This window comes from Nematolebias whitei, chromosome 6 (genome assembly GCF_014905685.2).
Source record: "Nematolebias whitei isolate Nwh7 chromosome 6, NemWhi1, whole genome shotgun sequence".
Classification (NCBI taxonomy): Eukaryota; Metazoa; Chordata; class Actinopteri; order Cyprinodontiformes; family Rivulidae; genus Nematolebias; species Nematolebias whitei.
In genome coordinates, this window is record NC_056503.1 from 33316505 (window position 1) to 33330321 (window position 13817).

The following is a 13817-nucleotide window of genomic DNA, read 5'->3' on the forward strand; positions in this document are numbered from 1 at the left end:
CATATATATATATATAATAAGTGACTACTACCATTTTAACAGATAAAAAAAATATGATTTGATCTGTTTTATAGCAGTTAAAGTCTTACTGAAGAATCCAAATAAATCCATTATTGTTTATGATTAATCTCAGCATTTTTGAAGTGGGGTTCTGTGGAAAGGTAATGAACAATAATATCTTACCTGTGTTAGATAGCTAATTAAACACCCTTTGTTGAGTTTCACTTGAATGTACTTGTTTAAATCTGACCAGATTGACCGTGTTGCCTGGAAAGGAAGAAATGAGTCAAGAGAATGGGATGTTGGAAGTGTCCCAGGCTGCACAGGAATGCTACAGCTGGTTGTCACTGCTAATTGTGTGCTTTCAAATAACAATCAAGGTTGTTGTAAACAATCATGTATTGTGAAATTGATGGTGACATAAAGATTTATGAAATACTGTTTTTATGAATTGCTATGAAAGTTTGGGATTAGAGTAATTTTAGGATGGCAGCAATTCATTTTGGTCTTAGCCAATACACCAGTCTGGTTGAATTAAACTTTTTTTTCTTCCAAATTGAAGTAATTAAACAGGTAAGAAATTATTTGTTCATAACCTTTTTCAATCATACTTGAAATCATTTGAACTTTACTTCTTTCTTGTGTATAACTGCAGGAGGATTATCGAGCCCAAACACGATTGCTGCTCATTGTTGTTATTAAAAATACTGCCTTTAAAACCGAAATAAGTCTGGTCCACTGGACGGATTCTATTCACTGAAAGAATAAAGCACTTGGGTCCTCTCTGAAGATCGTCTATCTGAATGGTGTTATTGCCTCATCAGGTGTCCTTTCCCCCAACCAGGTTTCACAGAAATACAATAAAGAACAGACCTGAAAGTCCCTCTGGAAATCTGAGAGTGGAGCTCATCCATTTTGTTCTCCAGAGACTGAACATTTGCAAACAGTATGACAGGGAGGGTTAGCCTTCTATTGTTCAACAAGCGCAGGAGCCTTGTATCAGCTCCTCCCCATCTTCCACGTCTCCACTTCAGCTTGTTGTTCTCAGGGAGGCTCCCTATCTGGGCCTAGAGCTGTCATTTCTCATCTGAACCCGGAGCCTGGCCCAGCCCCACCTGGATTAGGGCCAGGCCGGACAAAAAATAATGCGCTTAATGTGCAAGCTAGGCCGGTGTCGGGCTTTTGATTGCATCTGTGGACGCGCGCAGCTGCCGATCCAATTATATGGCAACAAGGCTTGCCATACAACCACCAATCGCACACAGCCACTTGACCGCACACTGACTGGCCTTGAAAGAGGTAAAATAAGTTCAGTTAAGCTTCAGATGGGACTGTACTGCCAGGCAGCAATCCACCAAAGCCCAAATGGACGTTCATTCAGCCGCTGCACTCAGTGGATATGCACGGCCGACGACCCAAACAGGTGAGATCACAAAATATACAACATGTCAGAGGAGGGTCCATGTCTGAATAATGCAGAATGCACGCAGAAGCAGGGATTTAATGTGTTTTGATGGCCATGAAAGGACAAACACCCCCTCAGCTCAGATCTTCTGCCCCCTTAGCTGTGTGCGTCCGCCGACCATTAATAACTATATAAGCAGTCAAAGCTTAATTAAAAATGCCGGGGGGTTTTGGGCTCGGACCTGTAATTTCTGTTAAATTGCCGGGTCGGGTGGGGTTCAGAAATGATGGCTACGGACTGGGGCCGGGTCAGATCAGATTTTTTTGGCCCGAATGCAACTCTATCATGGCCCGACCACATGTCAAGTTAGCATATCATGCTAGCTCAAGATGTAATTCCAGCACAATCACGTCGAAAAGTCCGAAATGACTATGCTCTTTCAGTTGTAGTAAGGTTGCTCGATCATAGATAAGGTGTGCATGGCCTCAACAAAAAAATAGTAAAAAGTAAAAAAAAGATGACTCTGAGATTCTATTCTTTTTAGATTTTTCTACCTGGATTATTGAGCATGCATCGGGATAACTTACATTTTGTTTCCATCTGGTGCTTAATGTTTGTCAACTATTTACCCAACAACAAAAAGTATATATTTTTTAAATTTTGCAAGTACTAAACTAAAACATCCCTTAGTCCAACCCATTGCACTATACAGTAGTCCCTCACTACTTCGCGGTTCGTTTTTTGTGGACTCGCTTTATAGTGGTTTTTCTAAGTAAGACTGGACATGACACAAAATTGGCTGATTGATGGATGAGCCATGGATTTTTAAAATTTTAAATTCATTTTTTAAAATGATTTAATGCAGGCCACAAGTGCAGGGGGAAGCTCCCTCCAGCAATTGTCCTCTGTGCTGCAAGGGTTAACCCTTTGCTGTCCAGATGCACCGATCGACTTTTGTCTTCCAACTTAAAACTCAAAGTATGTCACATCGTAAAATCATCATAATAACAAAATATAAAAGTGTTAAAAGTTCATTTTAATTATTCTAGAACTTCTATGTTAAGCTGTTTCAGTGTAATTGATCAAGAGGTACATCTCTGCTCGGTGCTGCAGAGCTGCGTGAAGGGTTAACCCTTTGATGTCCTGCTGCGCTTCTCTTCTCTACAATTTAAATTCAAATATGTGATATTTTAAATAAACAATCCATGCTGCATGGATTGTTTATTAAAAATATTACAGTATTGAAATTTTAATTGTTCATTTACACAAGGAGGGCGATTGGAAGTAACAGGAGATGAGTGAGTGTGATTGCAGCCTGGCTCATGTCATGACAAAGTTTACTGAACTTGAACTTGAACTACTGTATCCCTACTTCATGGTTTTTCACGTATCGCTGCGGGAAGGGTAAGGAAACCCCGCAATAAATGAGGGACTACAGCAAATATTTTCTTGTTCCGTGGTATTTCGTTCCTGAAATCTGCCTCATCAAGTATTTTTCCTGTGGCTGCACACCACATTGTGACTCTAATGTGTAGAACCTGATAGGGAGCTTGGAGTGTATTTTGGCAACAAAGACTAAAACGCTTGTTAGCCTTCAGAAAGCACATGATTGCCTGCTGAGAGACATGTGAGACAGAGTCTTCTTCATAATCTGGGACTGTCAGCGGTTTGTTTGGTTTTGTCATGGAGGGATCGAGGGTAATCTCACAGCATTCTTGTGCATTAATAGTGTTCAGGTTTGTGCTAGTGAAGGCCATTTGATGTTGACTTTGGATGGCTTATGATATTATAGCATAATTTGGTTTAGTTAAGAAAGATTCTGTCCTCATCTTTGACCTTTTCAATGCGCCCTCTTTAAATTATCCAAGTTCAGTTACAAACATGATTCCACTTGAATGACACAGCAGCTAAACTGAAGTGCTAGCATTCTTATAGGAATATATATGGCCAAAGATTTTAGAAATTTGATTATCTTATTTTGAGAAATGACAGAGGTATAACCATTTTTGTATTTTTAGAGTAAACTGGCTGTGTCAGCCATCTTGAATCAGGTTGACACTAAAAGATACCGGTAATCAGGTGTAGAGTTACCACCAAAGATTACTTTCTAAAAGTTTCATCAAAACCTCATCCAGTGGTTTATGAGATGATTTGTTCACATGCACACACACATATACACACACACACCCACACACAAGCAAGCAAAAACATTACCACAAACAAATTTTGTGGCCTAATATAACTTCATGTCTAATACTGGATGCTATACTCATAGATCGTATAACATTTTCACAATGCACAATGGAAATAATGCAAATGTACTGATGTTCATGTTGAACAAGCCTGATCTTTTGTGGCCAATCAAAGTATTGCAATTTAGAATACTTAACATTAGTTGGTTCCAGCAGTTCTTCCTCCGATTTTATCCTCAAAAGGTGTCCCCATTGAGTTTGTTGATTCCTATAAATATTTGGGTATCTTGGTCGACTCACATCTTTCTTTTAAGCTCCATGTGGAAAACTTGGTAAAGAAACTGAAAGTTAAACTGGGTTTCTTTTTCAGAAACAAATCCTGTCTAACCCTGAATGCTAGAAAACGCCTTGTATCTGTGACTTTCCTTCCCTCAGTTGATTTTGGTGATATTATTTACATGAACGCTCCTACAAGCACCCTGCAGATGTTGGATGCTGTCTATCATGGTGCACTAAGATTCATAACTGGCTGTGATTATCGTACCCACCACTGCACCCTGTAGTCACTGGTTAACTGGACATCATTAACTTCACGCAGACTCTCTCACTGGTACATTTTCATCTTTAAATCACTTCTTGGTCTGCTGCCTTCATACAGCTCCTCCTACTTGTCTCTGCGTGAGTGCAGCTACGGAGTGCGCTCTCAGGACATTATTACCTGCAGTGTTCCCTCAGTGAGGACTGAACTAGGCAAAAGGACCTTCTCCTACTCCGCTCCTGTTTCCTGGAATATCTTACAAAAAGATTTGAAGCTCTCGACCTTGACCTCTCTAAGTGGCTTTAAGAATCTGTTGGACTCCTGGCAGGGACCAATGCAGACATGTTCCTGTTTTTAGTTTTATACATTTGTCTTGGAATCTAGCTGTTTTTTTGTTTTTGTTACCTTTTTCCTTTTAGCCATCCTATTTGTTAAAAAAAAACAAAAAAAAACAACTGTAGTAGGAGTTTTTATAACTGCTTATTGTTGTTGCTGTTGTCCATTGTTGTCATCTTTCTTTGTTGAAATCAGGTCTCTCTTGTAAATGAGTCCTCGAGGCTCAATGGGATTTACCTGTATAAATAAAGGTTGATTGATTTTTATTAAACCTTTTTTCCAGTTTTCTTCGCATTAACAACAGCAATAATAACTGGTCTGTACAAGTTCAACCTCACTTCCCCGTGGCATGGACTGGGCAGCACATCTATGGGAATCAAACTACACATGTGGCTAAAGAGGCTTTGACAAACCATGAAAACTATGTAACTGGTAAATGGAAATGGACTGCACTTATATAGTGCTTTTCTATCTGATAAAGACACTCAAAGCGCTTTACATTGCAATCTGTGCCCTCATTTACCCATTCATACAGCACTCTACTAGACCTCTACAAAGACTAATCAGTGCTTTATCACATTTATACACCGATGGGACACATATCGGAAGCATTTAGGGGTTCGGTGTCTTGCCCAGGGACACTTCAGCATGTGACTGCTGGTGGAATCGAACCCCCAACTCTCGCTTTGGAGGACGAGTGTTCTAACCATTCAACCACAGCCGAATGGGGCAGTACAACAAAACACATTTTTGTAACACATCGGTAATTGTGTTGGTCAACAATGACTGTGATCCACAGTGAGGAACAAGGCTGGGATGGAAAAGTTTGCACTGGAACAGGCTCAACTCAAGATGTACAAGGCCATCACCATGCAGAGGACACTCCTCACAGAGGCCTTCTAGTTTACTAACCCAAACCCATCAAAAGTAACAAGACAGAAATGGGCCTGGAAGGTGTATAAAGATGCCATGGAATCATTCTACACTGCCATGCTAAACCCAGCCAAAACTACAACCACCAGCGCCATCTACAACATCTGGCACAAGAAACACTCCACTAATAGACTAAACATTGATGCCAGTGGTGGGCACGGCTAACTAAAATATTAGCTTTGCTAACCTCTAAACAGGTTTAAAAAAAATAGCTGGAGCTAAGGCTAAACTACTAATTGCTAATACGACTGTGGTAACACTTTACAATAAGGTACGCAAAATTTGCTTAACTACTGGGGAACACCTCAGGAACGAATCAGGAGCTAATGGGTAGTTAACCGGTATGTATTGGGGAACACACAGCCAAGACTTATTAGGGGACTACTGGTTAGTTTTTTTTGTAAATGAAGAGGAACTAATCAAGAACTAATGGGTAGTTATTAAGGAAACCAAAGAGGAACAAATCAGGAGCTAATGGGTAGTTAACTAATAGGTTTACAAAAGAGAAAATCCAATAAAATCAGTCATCGCTGGGAAACGGGTTTTTGACAATTGCGAGCTGTGACCTCACTGATGCAGGGTTTATTCAGAACCCACATGGAGAATTTCTTCTCTGTTTCTGTGGTAACAAACCAGTAGTCCCCTAATAAGGCATGGCTGTGTGTTCCCCAATAAATACTGGTTAACTACCCATTAGCTCCTGATTTGTTCCTGATTCATTCCTTATGCGTTCCCTAGTAGTAAAGCAAACTTTGTGTACCTTATTGTAAAGTGTTACCACGACGGTCACTCGGTCTGCATCACATCTTCATCTCCTTCCAGTTGAAGCTGCATTGACCAATCACGTCTTGCATGTGTGCACGTCGTAAGCCAATAGTGTCCCTAACAAACTCTTCGAGACACTCGCACAAACTTGTTGTCAAAACCTAGTTTAGCAGAAGCTAATTCCACTAACAGTTTTCAAAGTTAACGTTAATCCGCTAAACGTAAATTTTTCCCACTGCTAGCTGTTAGTGAGTTAGTGGAACTGTGCCCACCACAGATTAATGCCAATAAATTAGCAAATGTGAAGAGACGTTAAAGAAAGACGAGACTTGCATGCTAATGGACATGGCAACACCATTAGAAAGAAACACCTCTGTGAAAATGATAGAAAAGCTTTCAAAGTATAAAAATCTGAAAGTTGAAGTTAGCACGAACATGAAGGCCGAAATAATACCAGTGGTCACAGGAGTTCTAGGACTTGTGTCGAAAGGACTGGGGAAATTCACCAACACAATCTAAGGCAACCTCAACATCAACGAGATCCAGAAGATCACCCTCCTAGGAACAGCTCACATATTACGGATGGTATTACCCATAAAATAGCTAACATCTCCCCTTCAGTGCCTTAGGAGCCTAGTTTGTTCCTGGCTGGCTCTAAATGATGTTATGTTATATTGTTTATTTGTCATATGCAGGTTAACATAAGGTTAGGAGTACAATGAAGTGTTCAGGATGAGAAGAACTGATTTGACTTGCTAAAAACTAAGAAAATACAAAGAAGAAATACTAAAGATGGAAGGATGGATAAATAAATGAATTAATATGTTTCCTTTTCTCTTGTATGAACCTCATATTTCATTGTGGTGCATGCTTTATATTATTATAATCAGAAACTTGAAGACAAATTGTACAAATTACCACTGCTTCATAACTCGTGGATATATGTAAATATATGGATGTGCATGTATGCAAATCCTGTACAGCAGTCCAGGATGCAACAGCGTTTCATCTCCAAACAAGCATCGTGTGCTGTATACTTTTGTCCAGCAGAGGGCAGTATAGTAAAAAGGTAGAAATACATGTCAAAAACTAATTATTTTGAAAATCAAAAGTGCATTGTTAAAATGAATGGGGAAAAAAAACAACCACTAATAATCCAGGATCAATAGAACTTTATTTTTAAACTCGTACTTTAATTTATTGAATGAAATAAAACACGAGATAGAAGCTTTGTAAAAAAAATAAACGAATTCCAAAGAATGTGACAAATGTATCCACTAGTTTTACGTCCACTCTTTCTCTGAGATGGGCAAACAGTGTTAAATGTAACCTGTAATATAATTATAACACCCCTCCACCCCCACCCCAAATAAAGGGGAAAAAAACATGCACACACAGTGAAATAATAAAACAAGATGCAGTGAGTGAACTAAAAGAAACCAAAAATCCTTCTGACTGATAAAATCAGAACAGGCTGTTTGGCAGTTGACACAGATGGTAGAGCTGTTGCCTCTCAGCAAGAGGGTCGGTGACTCAAATCCCGACCTGTGCACTTTTCTGGATGCAGTTTGCACGTTCTCTCTGTGCATGCATTGGTTTTCTCTGGGTTCTCCAATACACACCAAAAACATGCATGTTAGGCTGATTGATAATCCTAAATTCTCTCTAGGTGTGAGTGAGAGTGTGAATGGTTGTTTGTCTCATTTGTGTGTCTCTGTGATGGACTGGAGACCTGTCCAGGGTGTCCCCTACCTCTCACACAGTAACTGCAGGACATCAGCGACCCCCGTGACCCAGAAAGGAAGACGCTGGTAAAGATAATAGATGTCATTTGGTCTAACAACATGATTGTCTCCATTAGATCTTCATACTAACACCATTCTGCAGTGCGAGTGTGTTTCTTCTGCTGGTCCGTTGTGAGCGAGGGACTGTTCCGATTAGCCCCTGGAACTTCTGCTGATGTCCTACTTCTGGAAGGTGACACACTTAGAGCTTTATCACTGCAACTCTGTTCTAATTATCAGCATGCTTCACATCTGACAGTGAGATAACTGGATCACAGTGTGATGTCTGTCAAGTAATGTAGAGATTAGATTTTTTTTGTTCAAGCTTTCATCTCTTCTCGTATCTGCACACGTTATTCTGTGGGTCTAAAGATAAAATGTTGGGGACATTTTATAGACATTTTACTTTAGCAAGAAAACCAGTTTGGAACTCAGATTCATAATTCTGAAACACTTTAACATCAGGTTTCCGCATCTCAGAAAATCATCTCCGTTAGAATTGAAATATGCCATTTAACATCCTTAACCTCATGTCAGATGGTACAGTTCTTCCTTCTGAAATGCTGTTTCCCATGGAGTTTTGTTGTGTATATCTATATTATCAGTTTCATTTTGACATTTTGGTGAATGTATAATTTACAAGGATTTGAAACAAGATCCAAATAAGAATCAAGCCCATCGTTTTAATTAACACTTGCTCATTCAAATTATTTTGTGACTGTGTGTAAAACTATATGGTCTGTGCTATCACTGCCGACGTCAACGTTCATACTTTTACCGCAGTTGTAAGACTGCTTTATAGTGTCGGGGTTCTGATAATATTACGACTTTATTCTGGTAAAATATCGAGTTTATTCTCATAATATTATGACTTTGTTCTTGTATTGTTTCTACTTTATTCTCGTAATACTATGACTGTTCTCGTTCATAATGTTGTTGCTTTTTTCCTAGTGTGGCCCTAACACTCCTTCGTAACATAACTTTGTTAAAATTACACTTTTTGTGGACATATTTTTGTGTTATAGGAGTGAAATGCTTCAACCCTAATTACATCATTTTCTGTTGGTACCAGAGCAAATCATTAAAACAAAAACAACAACAACAACAACACATGTTTGCATTGATCTAGTTTTACAATTTATACCGTGTTATACTACAACATGGCACGTTGAGAAATCAGTAAAACAATCCTGACCTTTGCTTACTGTGACTGTCTGTTGGCTTCTATTTCAGACGTTCTGGGACTTCTATTTAAGTCTACTGGACGTCCACACACTGAAAATGATGCTAATGGACGTGTCTTGTGAGTAGGAATGTGATACCAAAGAATTCAGACGAACTATTCATATGTGACAAGTTGGAAGTGACTGAGTGGTTCCTCGGCAGTGTGTTCTCCTAACCCCAGGACCACCATGTTATCCTGCAGAAGTATCTTGGGGGGAGAGGGTTCTGGGATTTACAACCTCCTTTAGTGTTAACCTTTCATTTTCTTATATTTTTTTCTTTTTGTTGTCTTGGCTACGTATAGATCAATTTTATTTTCCATTGCAGCTCCTCCAGAGGCTTGTTTTACATATGCTGGTGGTGTTTGCTGCATCAGGCTACTGCAGAATTACGGATATGATTGCTTCTGCCGTCTAGAGGGGCAAATAAATTCAAAACCATCGTCAGGTCAGCTAAACGCCGACCAGTCACTGGACACGATGCAGAACTAAGACTCCGCAGCCTCAGCGGGACTTAATATTGAACCCTGTCCGTGTTTTCCTATCAGCCTCTAATAGAAAGCTCTCAGGGTCAATGGAGCACAACTAATGTCAAGCTGTGCTTATATCCAGAGACTGCATGCTAAGCTCATACTAACTCTCTGCTTTTATGCTGCCCTGCTATGTTTGTGGCAGAAAGCAGATTTTGTGATGAGGCTACCTGATAAGGCTTTGTGTACTTTTTCACTGAACTGTCAGAGACGCAGTAAGCAGCTGGCTTCTTTGCTTCCCCATCAAACAGTAGTTTGACTAAACCTTTGCAGATTTTGCCACAAGCAGCAGAACTTGTTCCCTGTTTTGTAATCTACGGCAGCGACATCTGGGTATAATTTGCTCAATCATGATTTGAGATCATGTGCCAGGTGGCAGTTGTATGTTTTCTCTGCAGGAGTCGATATCCAAGCACCTTCACGCGCACACACAAACGGCACACACCTCAGGGCCCTTGCAAATGCTTCTGTGGTTTCATTACTGGCATCACCAGGTTTTACAGATGAGCGCATTACTGCAGTGAACAGAAATATAATAGTCCTCCTGTTCTGAGTCTTGAGTTGATGACATCATAGCGCTGCTGACGGGGAACCTGGGAGCTGTGAAACAGGTAACATTATGTGAAGCACATTGTAATGAACAAGCTGACAAAATAAGTTAAGTACGCAGCTGGAGTGGTGGGAATAAACCTGCACAAGTTGAAAGGTCATGTGACTGTATTGCATTGATCACAGTATCAAATAAAGTGGAGTTGGCAGGACAGGCACACTTCTGATCCCATGTCAGTAGAGTGTGGTACCCCCGCAGGCCTGGATACAAGTGGTATTTTGGTGGGGAACAAAATTGTACAACTATTATACATCTCCTGCTACAGTATGGTCCTCAACTGTTGTAACTGGACTTTTGAGATCTGACAGATCAACCCTGGGTTCAAAATGACCTCAGAACTGATTGGGACCTGGCGAGGGTCTTATGGGACTTGTGGGAGGATCAGCATGGTCTCTCTTGTCTCTATCAGGTCTCTCTTGTAAATGAGTCCCTGAGGCTCAATGGAACGGACCTGTATACATAAAGGTTGAATGAATAGTGTTCAAATTCAAGAAACTTTATTTTCACTAAGGAGCAATTTGTTTAACGGTCAGTAGGCACACAAGACATTGAGACATTAAAATAATACATGAAATAATCACTGTTCGTTAAGATCGCTACAGGGAGGAATGAGTTTTTCAGTGTGTTTGTCCTACATCTGGGCAGCAGATACCTGCGTCCAAATGGAAGTAACCTGAACTCACCATGGAGTGGATGATCAGGATCTGCCAGAATCTGCCTGGCCTTGTTCACTGACCTCACCTTGTGTAGGTCAGTGAGGTTCTGTAGGGCTACGCCAGCAGTTTTGTTGCTCATCCTGACAATCCTGAGAGTTTGTGGGAGTTTGTTAGTGGGATTGTGCCTCTTTTTTAGGTGCTATTTTATGTCCACACAAAGGTCATCTGAGGTAAAACAACTGAGACTTGTTTCTGAACAAGCTGAGACACTACTTGTCCTCACCCTTCCCATATGACAGAGACAGTAGCTTGGCTGATGGAAATTGTCATGATGACAAATGTAAAGAGTTCAACACCTGTGCCTGGATGGTGGACCCAGATGTCATGAAGTTCTGTAATACTTGGGGCTCAATACAACAGTTCTTCTATGGTATGATCAGTTTTGGATCACTGGACCTGTCATGCCTGGGCACCCTCCTGTTTCTAACATTAAACCACTGTGCACGCCCCACAATGCTTCATGCAAACTCACAATGTGATCGCTCCAAGAACTGCTGGCAATGGAGTCTAAAGCATCTACAGAGACTGTGAGTGTAGCCGGTGCTAACCTGCTTTGTTAGCATGTCGCCATGGCAACATTGGACGTTGGCGAGTGTGCCATTCTTCCTGTGATGTAATTACCTTATGAGTGTTATTACTTTACATGAATGCATGACAAATATTTTACAGCCTGTTCTTAAAATGTATATGGTTTTGGTTTGTAAAGTGGAAGGTATGTGTGTTTTTTGAGACGCATGATCGAGTGAACCGGAAGCAGGAACTGAAACAAGCGCCAAAACGGGCTCAAATAATGGTGCGGGTGGGGTGGAGAAGGACATTTGTTGCTTCCTCTAGTTTCTGCAACTGGTTAAACTAGCCAACACAGTAACGTTATTAATAAATGTAGAGTTATGATGTGTTGTTGAGCTATATTGTAAATAAGTCCATATTGTATGTTGTTCACTAAATCTTATATTTAAAAATGTATTGTGTTTTTCTGTAGACTTCATAGTATTATGTCATTCTTGAGTGAAATGAAACTGGGCATCAGTATGAAACATATATTCTTGAGACAAGTGCAATGACAGTGTGTTTCAACAGACTGATGGACTCTCCTGCAACTGCCTGATAACACTATTGTTCCACTCATGATGCCAGAGTTGAAACATTTACATACTCATCACTGGTCTGCATGTGGCCCAAAATAAATCAGATTATTTTTAATGTGCTTTGCTTGTTTTGTCAGAGTGTAGTTAAGCCAACATTTTGGAGACACTTTGCATCATTTAAAAATTTGGAGTAAATATATTTCTGAAGTACTGTGACTGAACATTAGTGCTCATATCGTTCATTCACCTTAAGTTTGAACTGGCAGCTGAGTCTGGTATTGGGTGTCCTGTAAGTTTGACGCTTCATTCTGCTGCACCAATATCATGCTCCTAAATTGCTTTCAGTTTCTTTCTTCATACCTCTGTTTGTCTCTGGTTCTGGATGCATACCTCCTTAGTGGTTTTTGTTTTGCTCCATCTCTCCTCGTTGTAACAGTCACAAGGAAACACGTGTATGATTTTGTCAGCTACACTGCTCGGACCACTGATCTGTCACACCAGCTGCCTTTTAAAGGCTGTCAAGCTTCTCTAGCTCTTTTAGTTTAGTGTCTGTTGACACGAGGCATGAGCTTTTGATTACAGCTCACAGGGGAATTAACACATTTTCATCTGAATCTCTTTTTTATAAAACTTTACAATGAAATAAAATACTTAAATAACATGATAAATTAGGAGCTGGTCTAAAATTAAAATAAACAAAGCATCTCAAAGGCAGAACAAAATTATGCCAGAGGTGAGGAACGATCTATCTCTATGGGTGTCTATGACTTCCTTGTACTCACTGGGCCAGGCATTGTTGAAATGGTCAACAGAACAGCCCTCCAAAATAGCACACCCACAGGAATTTGTCTGGTTCTGCTCAGTTTTATAAAAATAAAGGCAGGAGATAGGAGACTTTCACAGGAAATAAGGAAAACCGCTAAATGGTAAATATTTCTGTTGTGGACACGTTGAGTATTGTGTGTTTAGATGGACTTTTTAAGAGGAATACAGTGAGAAATATATATCATTGGAAGTGTTTTCATATCTAACACATTCACAATTTGTTTCTTCAACAACAATCTCCATTTTTGGTTGCTCTCTTTGATTTCTCTCGTCTTTTTGATGCTTGGTCACTCTGCTCTCTTTTTGTTTTCACTCTCCTGGAGGTTGATGCTCCGTCACATGATGGAGATATTTCAACTTTGTGTCCTGCTGCACACAGACAAGAAATACTTTTTTTTTTTTAAGTACGCAGTTCCTCATTTCCATTTCGTTTCCTCCTCTCATCATATCTCTCAGCATTTAGACGGGATGTAAGTCTCAACCCTGCCCCTGACGTCACAACCTTTGTTTGTCTCTCGGTGCCTCAGATTTCAGCATCGCAAGTTCGATTAAGCTCATATTCCCTGCTGGACTGTTTCTTGAGTTTTGTTAGTTTTGTTACACAGCGATGGAAGTCTGTGTTGGATATGAGGTCAAAGAGGGATCTGAACTGTATGCATCAAAATAATGCTTTTTTTGTTCAGATGCAGTCTGGATTGAAGCTGCACAGAGCCTCTGTTCTCTCTGTGCTCCTCATTTGTTTAGTAATTCAAAGCACAACCTTGTCTGTTTGGGGAAGAAGAAAAAAAACGTCTGGTTAGTTTTGCACTTTTTGAATGTTAATGTCCAGCAGCAGATCATTTGTTTGAAACAGAATATGTAAAAAATGTGAA